Raw genomic sequence first — 12404 nt, 5'->3', positions numbered from 1 at the left:
AATTTGTAGCTTACCACACAGAATAACTCGCTCATAAAATCACCAAGCAAACAATCCATTTATACAATCACACAATCACACAATGTGTGTCACTACCAACATGCCGAACACATCCTAAATGAAGGGTAGAGGATGAGCAGCAGCCCTCCAAAAATGGCACATGCTTAAAGCCGATGATACTTCGCTGTTATTGCGCCACCCTTCCCGGCTCAGAGTTAAGCAGTTCAATAGCTGATGGAACAAAGGAGTTGGCAAAGCGGTTTGTTTTCCGAGAAGGTACCTAATAACGACGTCCTGAGGGCATAAGAGAGAACTCAGAGTGCAGAGCATGGAGGGGCTGACCAAGGATACATTTAGCCTTTTTTCGCGCCCTCTCCTCCCAAAGAGACTGTAAGTCTCTTTGTTTGGCGCCAATAATTTTGGAGCAGATTTTTACAATGCTCTGCAGCTTCTTTTTGTCCTTCATGGACAAGGCTTTGTACCAACAAACAAATGAAAATGTTAAAATGCTTTCTATAAAACAGCTATAAAAGTTGCAGAGAATCCTTTTATTCACGTTAAAATAGTTCAATTTCCTTAAAAGATAGATTCTCTGCTGAGCTCGTTTAAAAATGGAGTCCGTGTTTGTACCAAACCGCAGCTTGTTGTCAATCCAAGAACCAAGGTATCTGTACTCTTCAACCACCTCCACCACTTCACCGTGGATGATGCTACTACCAAGGTGGGGTGGTGCGGAGCGTCTAAAATCAATAATCATATCCTTGGTTTTTTTGACGTTCAGGTCCAGGTAGTTACTGTCACACCATTCTACAAAATCTGACAGCGCGGGACCATGGTTTATTTCAGATCCCGAAAGTAAGGACATCAAAACAGTGTCGTCCGAAAACTTAACCAAGAACCTGTTGTTCTGAGTGACCCTGCAGCTGTCTGTGTACAAGATAAACAACAGGGGGGACAGAACGCATCCCTGAGGAGATCCGGTGCTGGACATTAATGGGAGGGAAATCTGACCATTAACCAACACCTGCTGGGTCCTCCCCGTAAGAAAGTTCAAAATCAGTAAGAGAAGCTGATCGGGCAAATTAAATATTATATTTATATTTATATCTTTTGACTAAACCACAACATCTGCAATAAACATCGGTCATTTAGCTATTTTCTCCATTGGACATGTCTCATGGTCTTACACTCAGAAATTTGGCAATAGCCACAAAATATTGCTGATTAAGATGGTTTAGAAAACTGACAACCACTCTACGTGTAAGTTACTTCACAGTGAGAGTGGGCTTTATGGTGATAACAAAAATAGAATTATAATTCATAAATTAATCTGGGAAGATTGTTGAAGCATAATACTGTCCAGTAATTTGTGCTCTACTTTTCATCGTCAATGAAACACATTAATTTAAAACGTGTAGTAAAGAGTTAAAATGGTTCATTTGATTGGATGTACATGACATTTCTTCTTACAATAATTTTATTAAGCATCAGTCTTCTGTGTGTGAGAAAATACTAACTTAACTAAAACTGTGATCAAGCTACAGTTTAATCTTGGCTTACTAAAATAGTGTTACTACATTTTTATCATATTGTTAAGTCAAAGCCTAGGAAACATAGCGACTGTAACTCACATTGTACGTTTATTTAAAGTACACTTTAGTTATAGGGAAATAATAAATGACAAGTCATTTCACTTTTCAGAAGATGCTCGTAGAGCTTCTTCATTTTCCTCAGAATGTCCTGGCCCACCGAGTCCAAATCTGGGAAATGTTGGAGCAAATCTGCTCTCAACTGACCATTCCTGCCCTGCTTTCCCAAACGGGACAGAGCACATCCCCAGCTCCTGTAGTTTTAGGACCTAAAAGAAAAAAAAAACATATTACAATTATAAAAAAATTTACTCTCACTTCTCAAATTTCTTTTATGATTTTTTCCCCCTTAACTATTCTCACCGCAGTACTGTCATATAAACTCACAGAAAGCTCTGCTGAACCCAGAATTCGGCCAGCATCGCGGTTTTGTTTAACTTTTGAGGCCCATCCACAGGCCTGGATGCGGCTTTGTTGCTGTCTTAAGCCGGGCGTACACTGTGCGACTTTTTCACTTTTTTGAGCCGATTTTCCAGTCGTGCGAGAATCCACGACATCGGGGCGAGTTTTGCGCCGAGCGGTCGTGTAGTGTACGGGGGTTACGAGACGCGATTAACACCACGTGACCAACTGCCGATCAGCAGTCGTGAGGTCGCACGGACTTCTGGCGTGTTTAAAATGTCGCTCGTCCCTCGTGAGGGTATCACACTGTTGAAGCGGCGCTGCGAGCAGCTGCGACCCAAAAAGTAACAGAACCGCTCACGGCGCATGCGCAATCCTGCATCAACGCCACTCGCTATTTCCCTAATAACACACGCTGTTCGTTTTTATTTCTACACGTTTTTTTACTCACAAAGATTGTCAAGAAAGCCTGTTTGTCGTGTTCATGTCAAATTAAACTGATCACAAAACACAGATTTACTTTCTTTATTTCGTTTCCTCATCCAACCCCCATAAATCCCTGTGTGTCCTCCTGCAGCACTCCCGAAGGACAACAGGCAAAACAAGACAAAAAAGTCTGACGTGTTGAGTAAAAACGGCTATTTTTAGCATATTTTTAGGGCCGACGTGTTGCTACCAGACGTACAGTGTGAGCAGTCAGGTCGCATCCGAGAACTGGGTCGTACAGTGTGAGCACATGACTCGTGAGATCTGCCCTGCGAGGCAGTTGTACAGTTTGAGCTGAAGCCGAGTGCTACGAGTGAAAAAGTCGCACAGTGTACGCCCAGCTTTATTCTGGGGGTCTGGAGGGTGGTGAGACAGTGCCCACAGGTGCGATTACTCCCCCCACAGGAGGGGCAGTTGAAAAGTTTGGGTTTCGTCATTGTCTGAAAAGAGTGACAACATGTGGTAAATATAAGTTATGACTAATTGTCCAAATAGGCCTACTTCTAAAGATTTACAAGAACAAAAAACTCCCATATTCCAGTTAAAAAAACAGAAATGCATAAAAATGTGTGAACTAGACTTTTACAAGCCATTTTGTTATAATTTATCTCATTAAAATAGATTAATTGAAGACTATAATAGGCTAGCTGAGTGGTTACCAAACATGGCTCCACCTTGATTTTAAATGTTGTTTCTGTGCCTCCCAACACGCTCCAAACACACAAATCTCATTTTCTAACTACATTACAGTTTATTACACATCGCAAACATTCTTGACGTTTTGAACAACGAAAAGTAACAGCAATAAACTAAAGATTACAATAAAATAAACGGCAATCAGAATAAACTAACCACAGCTCTAAGTAAACAAAAAACATGTCTCTGTGCAAAATCGGTTTTAGTGCACAAACAATTCCATGAAAAAAGGAAAATTAAAATTGTAAAGGTTTATTTAGACAAAAATGACATATTTCATATCTCATCTTCTCAATGACTGGTGTGAGCCTGCTGGTTATCTTTGTATTTTTGTGTTAGCCACGTCGAAAGCCTGCTTGTTATGCTAGCAGCATCCTAACATTTTACTTTTCAACTTTTTATTCATCCTACTGCAAATGCACCGCTTTCCCCCCAGGGGGCGCACCTCTGTTTGGGAAACAATGAGCTAGCAATAATTTTGAAAATGTATGCAGTTTAAGTAATGCATATTTTAAATAAGTCTTCTTCTTAATATTTGTATTTGTATTATGGACGTTTTGACAATTTAATTGGGCAAATGTCCTGAAAGAAGGTACATTTATTAAGCTACATTTTGAGGGGGAGTAGCCTAGCAAGACAAACGGACGGTCTAGTTTACTAGGCTACTTTGACAGTACTAGCCTTAATAGTTATGCTCTGAAAAAGTGTTTACTTTTTTGTCATGAAATAATGTTTGTACCATCCTTCAATAAAATCGTATCTGAATTAGCTAACTATACTATTTTTATAATAAATTTTATATATGTCGATTTAATTTGACTTACCGAAAAGAGGGAAGCCACACGATCTTAGCCAAAAGGCCATGAAGGAAGGACGCGCCAAGGCGTGAATGTTGCTGTAATGACGTCTGACGTCATACGCACGTTGGCTACTTTCTACTGTGAAAACTGTTTTTATTTTAAAACGAGGAAAATATTACTATCTGGCCAACACAGTGCGACAACACTGAATCAAATGATGAAATTACCAAAATACATAATTTCACGTTGAAGTGATTAGAATTTGGAAGCTAGCGGTGGAGGCTAGGCGTCAGAAGGTAAGGGTTATGGGAAATGTAGTACGTCTACTATGAGTGAATTAAAGGAAAACGTACAACTCAGTAAGCCTACGAATGCCTGACACAAATCAAAAAAGGAAGAATTTGTTTCCAGGAGTTAACAGAAGCACGTTGGTATTTGTGTGATGAGACGAATGGTTGATTTTGTTGTAAAATAAACAAAGATGCTATGCCACGCTAAAAGTCTGCTACAAGTTTACTATATGAAAACAAAGCTGTCCGTGGCAATCGGCTGACAGAAAGCATAGACAGAGGTGTTGTTGAGCTCTACGGCTGAGCCTGATGCATTCCCTAAGGAAAAAAACAGTTACGGTGTTTTTGTATTACCTTGATAAATGGAAAACCGTGTGGCTCTTCTGTCACATCCATGGGGGACTTGAAAATAAAAATAATAACAATTTAACATTTTTGTTGCAGAGCTTTCACAGCCACGCGTACGAGATTGTTGCAGAAACAACGGAAACACACGGGTCTCGTTTCTTTAGGTAAAAAAGATGCTCGTTCTCTGTCCGCAGCCGAGCATTGTGGGAAACGTAGTTTGTTATGTTTGCCATAACGCAACAAAGAAGTAATAAACACAGCTTACTGCTGACAAATAAGTGAAAATTGTTGTCTCGAGCAGTTAAATAAACATGCCGGTGTTTTCTAACTGTATTGTAAATAAATCGATTCTCATCGATGACGTAGAGATGACTCGTGGTCACGTTCAGAAGTCCACACAATTTATATAAATGTAAGCACAAGCTGCCGCAAAGTCCATGTTTAAATGTGGCTCCACAGATGTCAGACGAAAACGCAAAAAGTTATCCAAACGGTGGGGAAAAATGCGTGTTCAGTGCAGCGCAAGAGAACATCCCAACTCGTCACTGTGTCGCTGCGCTGGGATTTGCATTAGAATCAACGCAGACCCCTTTTTGTCACATATATACGAAGAAGGACACTTTCTGCGTTGGTATCTGACGCAGAAAGTGAGTGACCAAGCATTTGCTTCTGACGCTTAGGGTGTGAGAACGTGTTGTTTGCTCAAACTACAGTTTCCAGTCCACGGGCAAGCCCTTTGACCTCAGCTCTGCCACAGTTAGAGCTGCATACATTAACGTTTTACATTAACTTCCCCCCTCTAGCAACTTCCTGCAATCCAAAGAATGGACTGGAGGACCCTGGAACGTAATGAATTGGCTGACTACTGGTAGTTGGTATCAGCCCTTGTTAAAATGTCTTGCACCTGTTAATTTTATCCTAGTCATGATTTGCTTGGTTATAAGCTGTGTAATCTATGGTAAACAGGCTGATGACACATGCTCTGGTACGGTACACGCTCCTGCAGCAAAGAGAGGAGTTTACTGTTGTTTTATTACACTGTCAATTATAGGGGATGAACCCAGCATTTACAGGGAGGACTGTTAGGTAAAAATTGATATTTTAGCTTAATTTCTTGACTGTTAAAACATCTGGTGCTCCTTAAGAATAACTAAAGGCAGGGTTCATCCTGTAGCCTTTACGGAGAGGAAGTGACCTTTGAGCTGTTTCTGGCAGACCAAGCGAGTCGGTTTTATCAGTAACACTCCCATGGGAAACTGCCTGTTGAATAAATGCACCTGGGTTTGTATAAAGGAAATGTGACCTTGTTTTCACTCCCTAGGTTAAACAGCTTTCCGCCTTAACGAAGTAGTTTTGGAATGTGATGTGTGTGTGTGTGTGTGTGTGTGTGTGTAAGTCTGTAACTCAAGAAGGCCCTGCCTTCTTAGTCCTGTCTCTTCAATAAATGCTGTTGGAAGACTTCCGGTCCGATGAGAGTGAACTGAGACCCTTGCTTGGTGTGTCTTCATTTCCTCTCCCCTTTGCATAGTCTATATATGTACATCTATATATCTATATGTACATAGCGCTGCAGAAGCCCCCCCCCCCCCCCCCCCCAAGTATGTTTGTGTTACACTGAGTAGGAAATGCTCTGTATCTCACTTTACACCTGTATACAGTAATCCCTCGTTTATCGCGGTAGATGCGTTCCAGACCTGGCCGCGATAGGTGAAAATCCGCGAAGTAGGGACTCCCAGCATGCCCCTCGCGGGGATTCCCTCCACGTCGCACCTACGTCACAAACCGCGGCTATAAACGGAAGTCGCCTTTCCAGCTCACCACTCAGTCATCGTTTCTTCAGATTCATGATCAGAGTTTCCAACCTACCGATCAATCCAACGAACTATCAGCTCATAGTAAGTTATCTTACTTACTTCTGGAAAGCCCGGCATTTCCGTGTCACGTCGTTGACGCTTGAACGCTCGGGGGTTTCCTAGATCAGCCGGCGTTTCACCGACGCTCTCACTTCCGCGTCTGTGAAACCACGCTCCCTACAAGAACTCCCGAATCCAGCTGACCTGTCTGACATACAGTACTATATTGAATTATCGTATGATCACATTCTCTTTTTGTGGGTAAAACTCAAGAAAAATTTTTTTTACTTGTTTATTTTTTAGTTTTATTACAAAAAGTGCATTTTATGATGAAATTGATGAAAAAAAAAAAGAATTTCTTGATATTTCGCATAGAAAAATACCGCGAATCAGTGAAAAATACCGCGAATCTGCGAATTCCCCCTGAAAAATGCTCCAAAGAAAAAATCCGCGATGAACGAACCGCGAAGTAGCGAGGGATTACTGTAGTGACAATAAAGGCATTCTATTCTGTTCTATTCTATATTGATTGTTTATGATTGGTATTGGTGTTGATTGATTGATTACTATAACCCCCGTGCATTAAAACTGTCCCTAAGGTAATCCTGGATTGATAAAATTACCCAACAAAAGCAATAACATGAAACTTATGTTTTAATGACTCTAAATAATCTTTGATACGTAGAAAATTGGCATACAGACTCCTACCGTTAAAGTGTATGATAGAGAAACCTTCCAAATTAACATTACTCAAATTTTCTGAATAATAATCAGAATTGACTCGAAAATCATTGTACAAGTTTTTTTCAGGGTCAGTACCATTGTCAAAATTAATATTCATCCAAACTATAAAAACATAATTTCTCAATATTATTCCCATCTAAAGAATCCTCACTATCAGAGGAGTCACTCTCACCTTCCATACAAACATTTAAACTTGTCATTTAATAAAGAGAAGAGAGAGAGATTCTACCATTTCCATCAGTTCTGTTTCTCCACTTCTGTCAGGTTTCTTATCACAACCACCTTCGCCTGCTCTGGCGAGCCATTTAATCGCACTAATACCTTCCCATTTCTTGACCATGTTGATTGAATTGTATTCTGTTTTCTGAGACTTCGACAATTTTTAGCAATTTCAGCATTTTTCTTAGTCAAGTGCTCATTGATGTACACACCAGTATCTTTAAAGAGCAAGTCACTTCAAATCACCATTTTTTTTCCTGATAAACTATATAAATGAGTGTCCAATTGTGCTGTAGACAGATGTAGTCCATAATTCGGCACTTTAGTGCATCTTAGTTAAAATTTAAATCTTCTCCCTAAAACTGTCAGCGATGCTCCGTCGTCAGGCAAAAGCTCAGCACTGCATTTGAATTTAAATCTGCCATCGCTATTGGCTAAGAGGTACACTAAGATGTTAGATGGTACATTATTCATTCGTTCATTCATTTATTTCCGTCATAACAAATACATATAAAACACATGAAAAGGAAAATAATTATCTAATAAAGAACATAATAATAATCATCACAGGTACAAATTCCTCTTGTAAATTAAACTGTTTCTTTAGATATAATTTATGAGCGAAAAGGCTGAAGTTAAACTTATTTAAGCCTACCCATTAATTCATTACAAAAAAAATCAACATTGTCATAAATATCAAAAGTAAATAAACATATAAACAATACAATTATTACATGCATCATCCTAATTTCAACTAAATCAATCAAGAGATATAAACATGAATAAAACAAAAACAATTGAAATCAATCAAGAGGTATAAAACGTGTGACAAAACTAATTTTGGTGCACTTGGTAATTACGTAAGGCATTATTTTTAAAACTCTTTTTGAATGTTTTCAACGAGCATGAATTTTTTAATCTATCCTCGAGGCTATTCCATAAACTCACTCCTTTTACTGAGATACATCTTTGTTTTTATTGGTTCTAATATTCTTTTTTTTTTTGAAAATCCCAGATTGATGTCACAATGTCCTGAGCGTGTGTATTTGTTAGAGGCTCCGCCCTCTCGGCCTGCTAGGCAACAGCATTTGTTGCATTTTTCAAACATGAAGTTGGAGTTGAGTAAGAATCTGGCAGGGGGTGACTTGCTCTTGATGTTTTTTAGCTTGTCTCAATATTTCAGCCTTGTGCTTTCGATCAGCAAGTCTGGCTCCAGTGACAGGTGGATGAATTCTGTCCTTGCGAGGGAGAATATGACAAGCTGAGGTTTGGTTTGTTGAGACAGCACTTTGTTCATGTTTTCAGTCGTAGCAGTAAGTTGCTTCTTCATTTCTTCCAGTTCTTGTCCAAGTTGCTCAACTGTCGACATCTTTTCCAGAAGATGAAAAATAGTGATCTCAAATACAAATGTGTTTGTTTGGGTAGACTTCATGGATGCTGCTCTGTTCCAAAAACTCCATGCGGTCCCACATCTCCAGCACCAAACTTCCTCAAAAACCGCACAAATGTTGTCAAATATTTCCAGCAGAGAACAAAAAAGTACCGTACCAATTTAAACATGACTCACCTACATTTTTTGGCCTGTTGGGGGAAACCGGAGCACCCGGAGAAAACCCCAAAATACGTGGGGAGAACATGCTAACTCCACGCAAAAAGACTGATGCTGAATACACACTAAGTGTTGCTGAGAGGGGAGCTTGCTGCTAACTGCTCCTTGTATGAATAAATATTACAGTTAATAATACACTCACTCATTTCTGTAGAGCCTGTTCATCGGTAGGTCTAAAGGGAGCAGCTTTAGGGAATCTAAGCTAATCTAGATGTTTCATTACATCCTCCAGATGCTGTATTATTCCTCCCAACCCTTTATTATATTAATGTCTCACTATCTCAGACCGTTTCTGTTGACTCACATGTTTGAATGTGTCTGAGTCTCTTGCTGCCTCCGACTGTTTTTCTCTTTATCTAACTGTAGCTGAAGATCCTGGAAGAAGTCCATATGTTCATCTAGACGTTTCATCACGCTTGAGTACAAGTTCTGATCATCCAGATGTGTTGCTATGTTTGAGTCTGGTTTCTGATCATTCAGATGATCCATTTCTTCCAACCAGTCATCCAGGAGTTTAAATGTGTCGGAGTCTTTTACTACCTCACACTGCTCTCGTTTATCTTCTAGTTTTTGTTTATGATCCTCACAAAAATGTTCGTCCAGACGTCTGGAGGTCTCGGACCGTGTTTCAGGTTCGTCCAGATGTTTTGTGGTCTCAGACTGTTTTTGTTTTCTCTCCAATGTTTGTTTAAGATCTTCAAAAAAGTCCATATGTTCATCTAGACGTCTCACCTCGCTTGAGTACACGTTCTGTTCATCCAGATGTGATTGTACATCTGGGTCAGGTTTCAGCTCATCCAGTTGTAGTTTAACGTCTTCGAACGGTTCATCTGGTTCATCTGGATGTTTAAATGTGTCGGAGTCTTTTATTTCCTCAGACTGCCTTTGCTTTTGATCTAACTGTAGCTGAAGGTCCTGGAAGAAGTCCATATGTTCATCTAGACGTTTCATCACGCTTGAGTACAAGTTCTGATCATCCAGATGTGTTGCTATGTTTGAGTCTGGTTTCTGATCATCCAGATGATCCATTTCTTCCAACCAGTCATCCAGGAGTTTAAATGTGTCGGAGTCTTTTACTTCCTCACACTGCTCTCGTTTATCTTCTAGTTTTTGTTTATGATCCTCACAAAAATGTTCGTCCAGACGTCTGGAGGTCTCGGGCCGTGTTTGAGGTTCGTCCAGATGTTTTGTGGTCTCAGACTGTTTTTGTTTTCTCTCCAATGTTTGTTTAAGATCTTCAAAAAAGTCCATATGTTCATCTAGACGTCTCACCTCGCTTGAGTACACGTTCTGTTCATCCAGATGTGATTGTACATCTGGGTCAGGTTTCAGCTCATCCAGTTGTAGTTTAACGTCTTCGAACGGTTCATCTGGTTCATCTGGATGTTTAAATGTGTCGGAGTCTTTTATTTCCTCAGACTGCCTTTGCTTTTGATCTAACTGTAGCTGAAGGTCCTGGAAGAAGTCCATATGTTCATCTAGACGTTTCATCACGCTTGAGTACAAGTTCTGATCATCCAGATGTGTTGCTATGTTTGAGTCTGGTTTCTGATCATCCAGATGATCCATTTCTTCCAACCAGTCATCCAGGAGTTTAAATGTGTCGGAGTCTTTTACTTCCTCACACTGCTCTCGTTTATCTTCTAGTTTTTGTTTATGATCCTCACAAAAATGTTCGTCCAGACGTCTGGAGGTCTCGGGCCGTGTTTGAGGTTCGTCCAGATGTTTTGTGGTCTCAGACTGTTTTTGTTTTCTCTCCAATGTTTGTTTAAGATCTTCAAAAAAGTCCATATGTTCATCTAGACGTCTCACCTCGCTTGAGTACACGTTCTGTTCATCCAGATGTGATTGTACATCTGGGTCAGGTTTCAGCTCATCCAGTTGTAGTTTAATGTCTTTGAACGGTTCATCTGGATGTTTAGATGTGTCGGAGTCGTTTATTTCCTCAGACTGCCTTTGCTTTTGATCTAACTGTAGCTGAAGGTCCTGGAAGAAGTCCATATGTTCATCTAGACGTTTCATCACGCTTGAGTACAAGTTCTGATCATCCAGATGTGATTGTACATCTGGGTCAGGTTTCAGCTCATCCAGTTGTAGTTTAATGTCTTCGAACGGTTCGTCTGGATGTTTGGATGTGTCGGAGTCTTCTGCTCCTTCAGATTGGCTTTGCTTTCTCTCTAATGTTTGTTTCAAATCTTCAAAAAAGTCCAGATGTTGGTCTAGACGATCCATGGTCTCTGACTGTATTTTAGGTTTTTCCAGGTATCTCGTGGTGCCAGGCTGGTTTTTCGTTTCCCTCAGACGTGCCAAAGCTACGTGTAACGTTTCATCTGCTTTTCTCTTTTTAAACTCTTTAGTTTTAATTTGAAATAATCTTTTCTCTTCTTCCAGGAGTTCGGTCTCTTCTCTCAGCTGTAGCTTGATGTCCTCGAGTGTATTTTTTTCGTTACACAACGTCTCTTTCTCTTTGTGCACTTGTCGCCGCTCCTGTTCAACCTTCCACTTTGCTGTTTCAAGCTGGCGTTTCTGCTTTTCTAATGATGACTTCTCTCGCTTAATCTTTTGCTTTTCATCCTTGTGATCTTGGATCTGTTTCTGTTGTGTGTTACAACGATCTCTGAGTTTGAGAATTTCTTCTTCCAGGAGTTTTACGTGTTTAGCTAATCTTTCTTCCTGGCTTTCTTTTTGATTTGGCTGCTGATTGCTATTAAACCTGCTGTAAACTCCATTCAAACAATTAATCACAGCATTAAGTTTAACATCAGCTGCTGGCTTTGGCGTGGGGGCGTTTGTTTCACTGGTACCATAATAGTCTTCTGGACTTGCAGTCCGCAGATTGCCTTCAGTCTTCCCAATTTCATCGTCACATTTAACGAACATGTTGGGTTTAAAAGCAGAAACGGGATTTTCGTTTGTTCCACTGACTGACTCTTCGTCCCCTTGGGAAGAGTCCTCTAAACTGTGAAAACGATTCGCTGTCTTAGTTTGCAGGCGGCTGTTTGAATGTTTACCAGCTGCATTGAGTTTTAAATCAGCACATGAATTTAGCTCCGTGGCATTTTTCCCACGGTTCTCATAAAAATCCTTCTTTTGAGAAGAATCCACAAAAACGGAGAGTATGTTCTCTGTGAGTTCAGACATGATCCTAGCTGTAACGTTTGTGGTAAATCCGGACGTCAGAGAGGTCTACTGTGCAAGACTGTCTGTGTGACGTGTCACCTAGTCGAATGAGTTCTAAGGTGTGATGTCATCAAAGGGCACGATCAAAGGGTATACGTCCCGCAGCGTCTGCGTGCGTGGGTACTGGTAGTGCCGTTGTCATTGGAAGGGGGGGGGGCACAATTGAAACTAGATCACGTGGGATCACT

General features: G+C 40.4%; 1 long non-coding RNA gene across 1 annotated transcript; it reads right to left on the bottom strand.

Annotated features, from left to right (window-relative positions):
• Positions 1 to 1418: 1418 nt before the first annotated feature.
• On the bottom strand, positions 1419 to 7979 carry LOC139070687 (uncharacterized). Its single transcript, XR_011521167.1, has 3 exons — positions 6525 to 7979; positions 4618 to 4665; positions 1419 to 1858 (listed from the first exon to the last, which is right to left on the bottom strand). It is a non-coding gene; the product is annotated as an uncharacterized lncRNA (long non-coding RNA).
• Positions 7980 to 12404: the final 4425 nt, after the last annotated feature.

This window comes from Nothobranchius furzeri, chromosome 7, assembly GCF_043380555.1.
Source record: "Nothobranchius furzeri strain GRZ-AD chromosome 7, NfurGRZ-RIMD1, whole genome shotgun sequence".
Classification (NCBI taxonomy): Eukaryota; Metazoa; Chordata; class Actinopteri; order Cyprinodontiformes; family Nothobranchiidae; genus Nothobranchius; species Nothobranchius furzeri.
The sequence above is the reverse complement of the archived record's forward strand: the minus strand, read 5'-3'. Positions and strand labels throughout refer to the sequence as shown.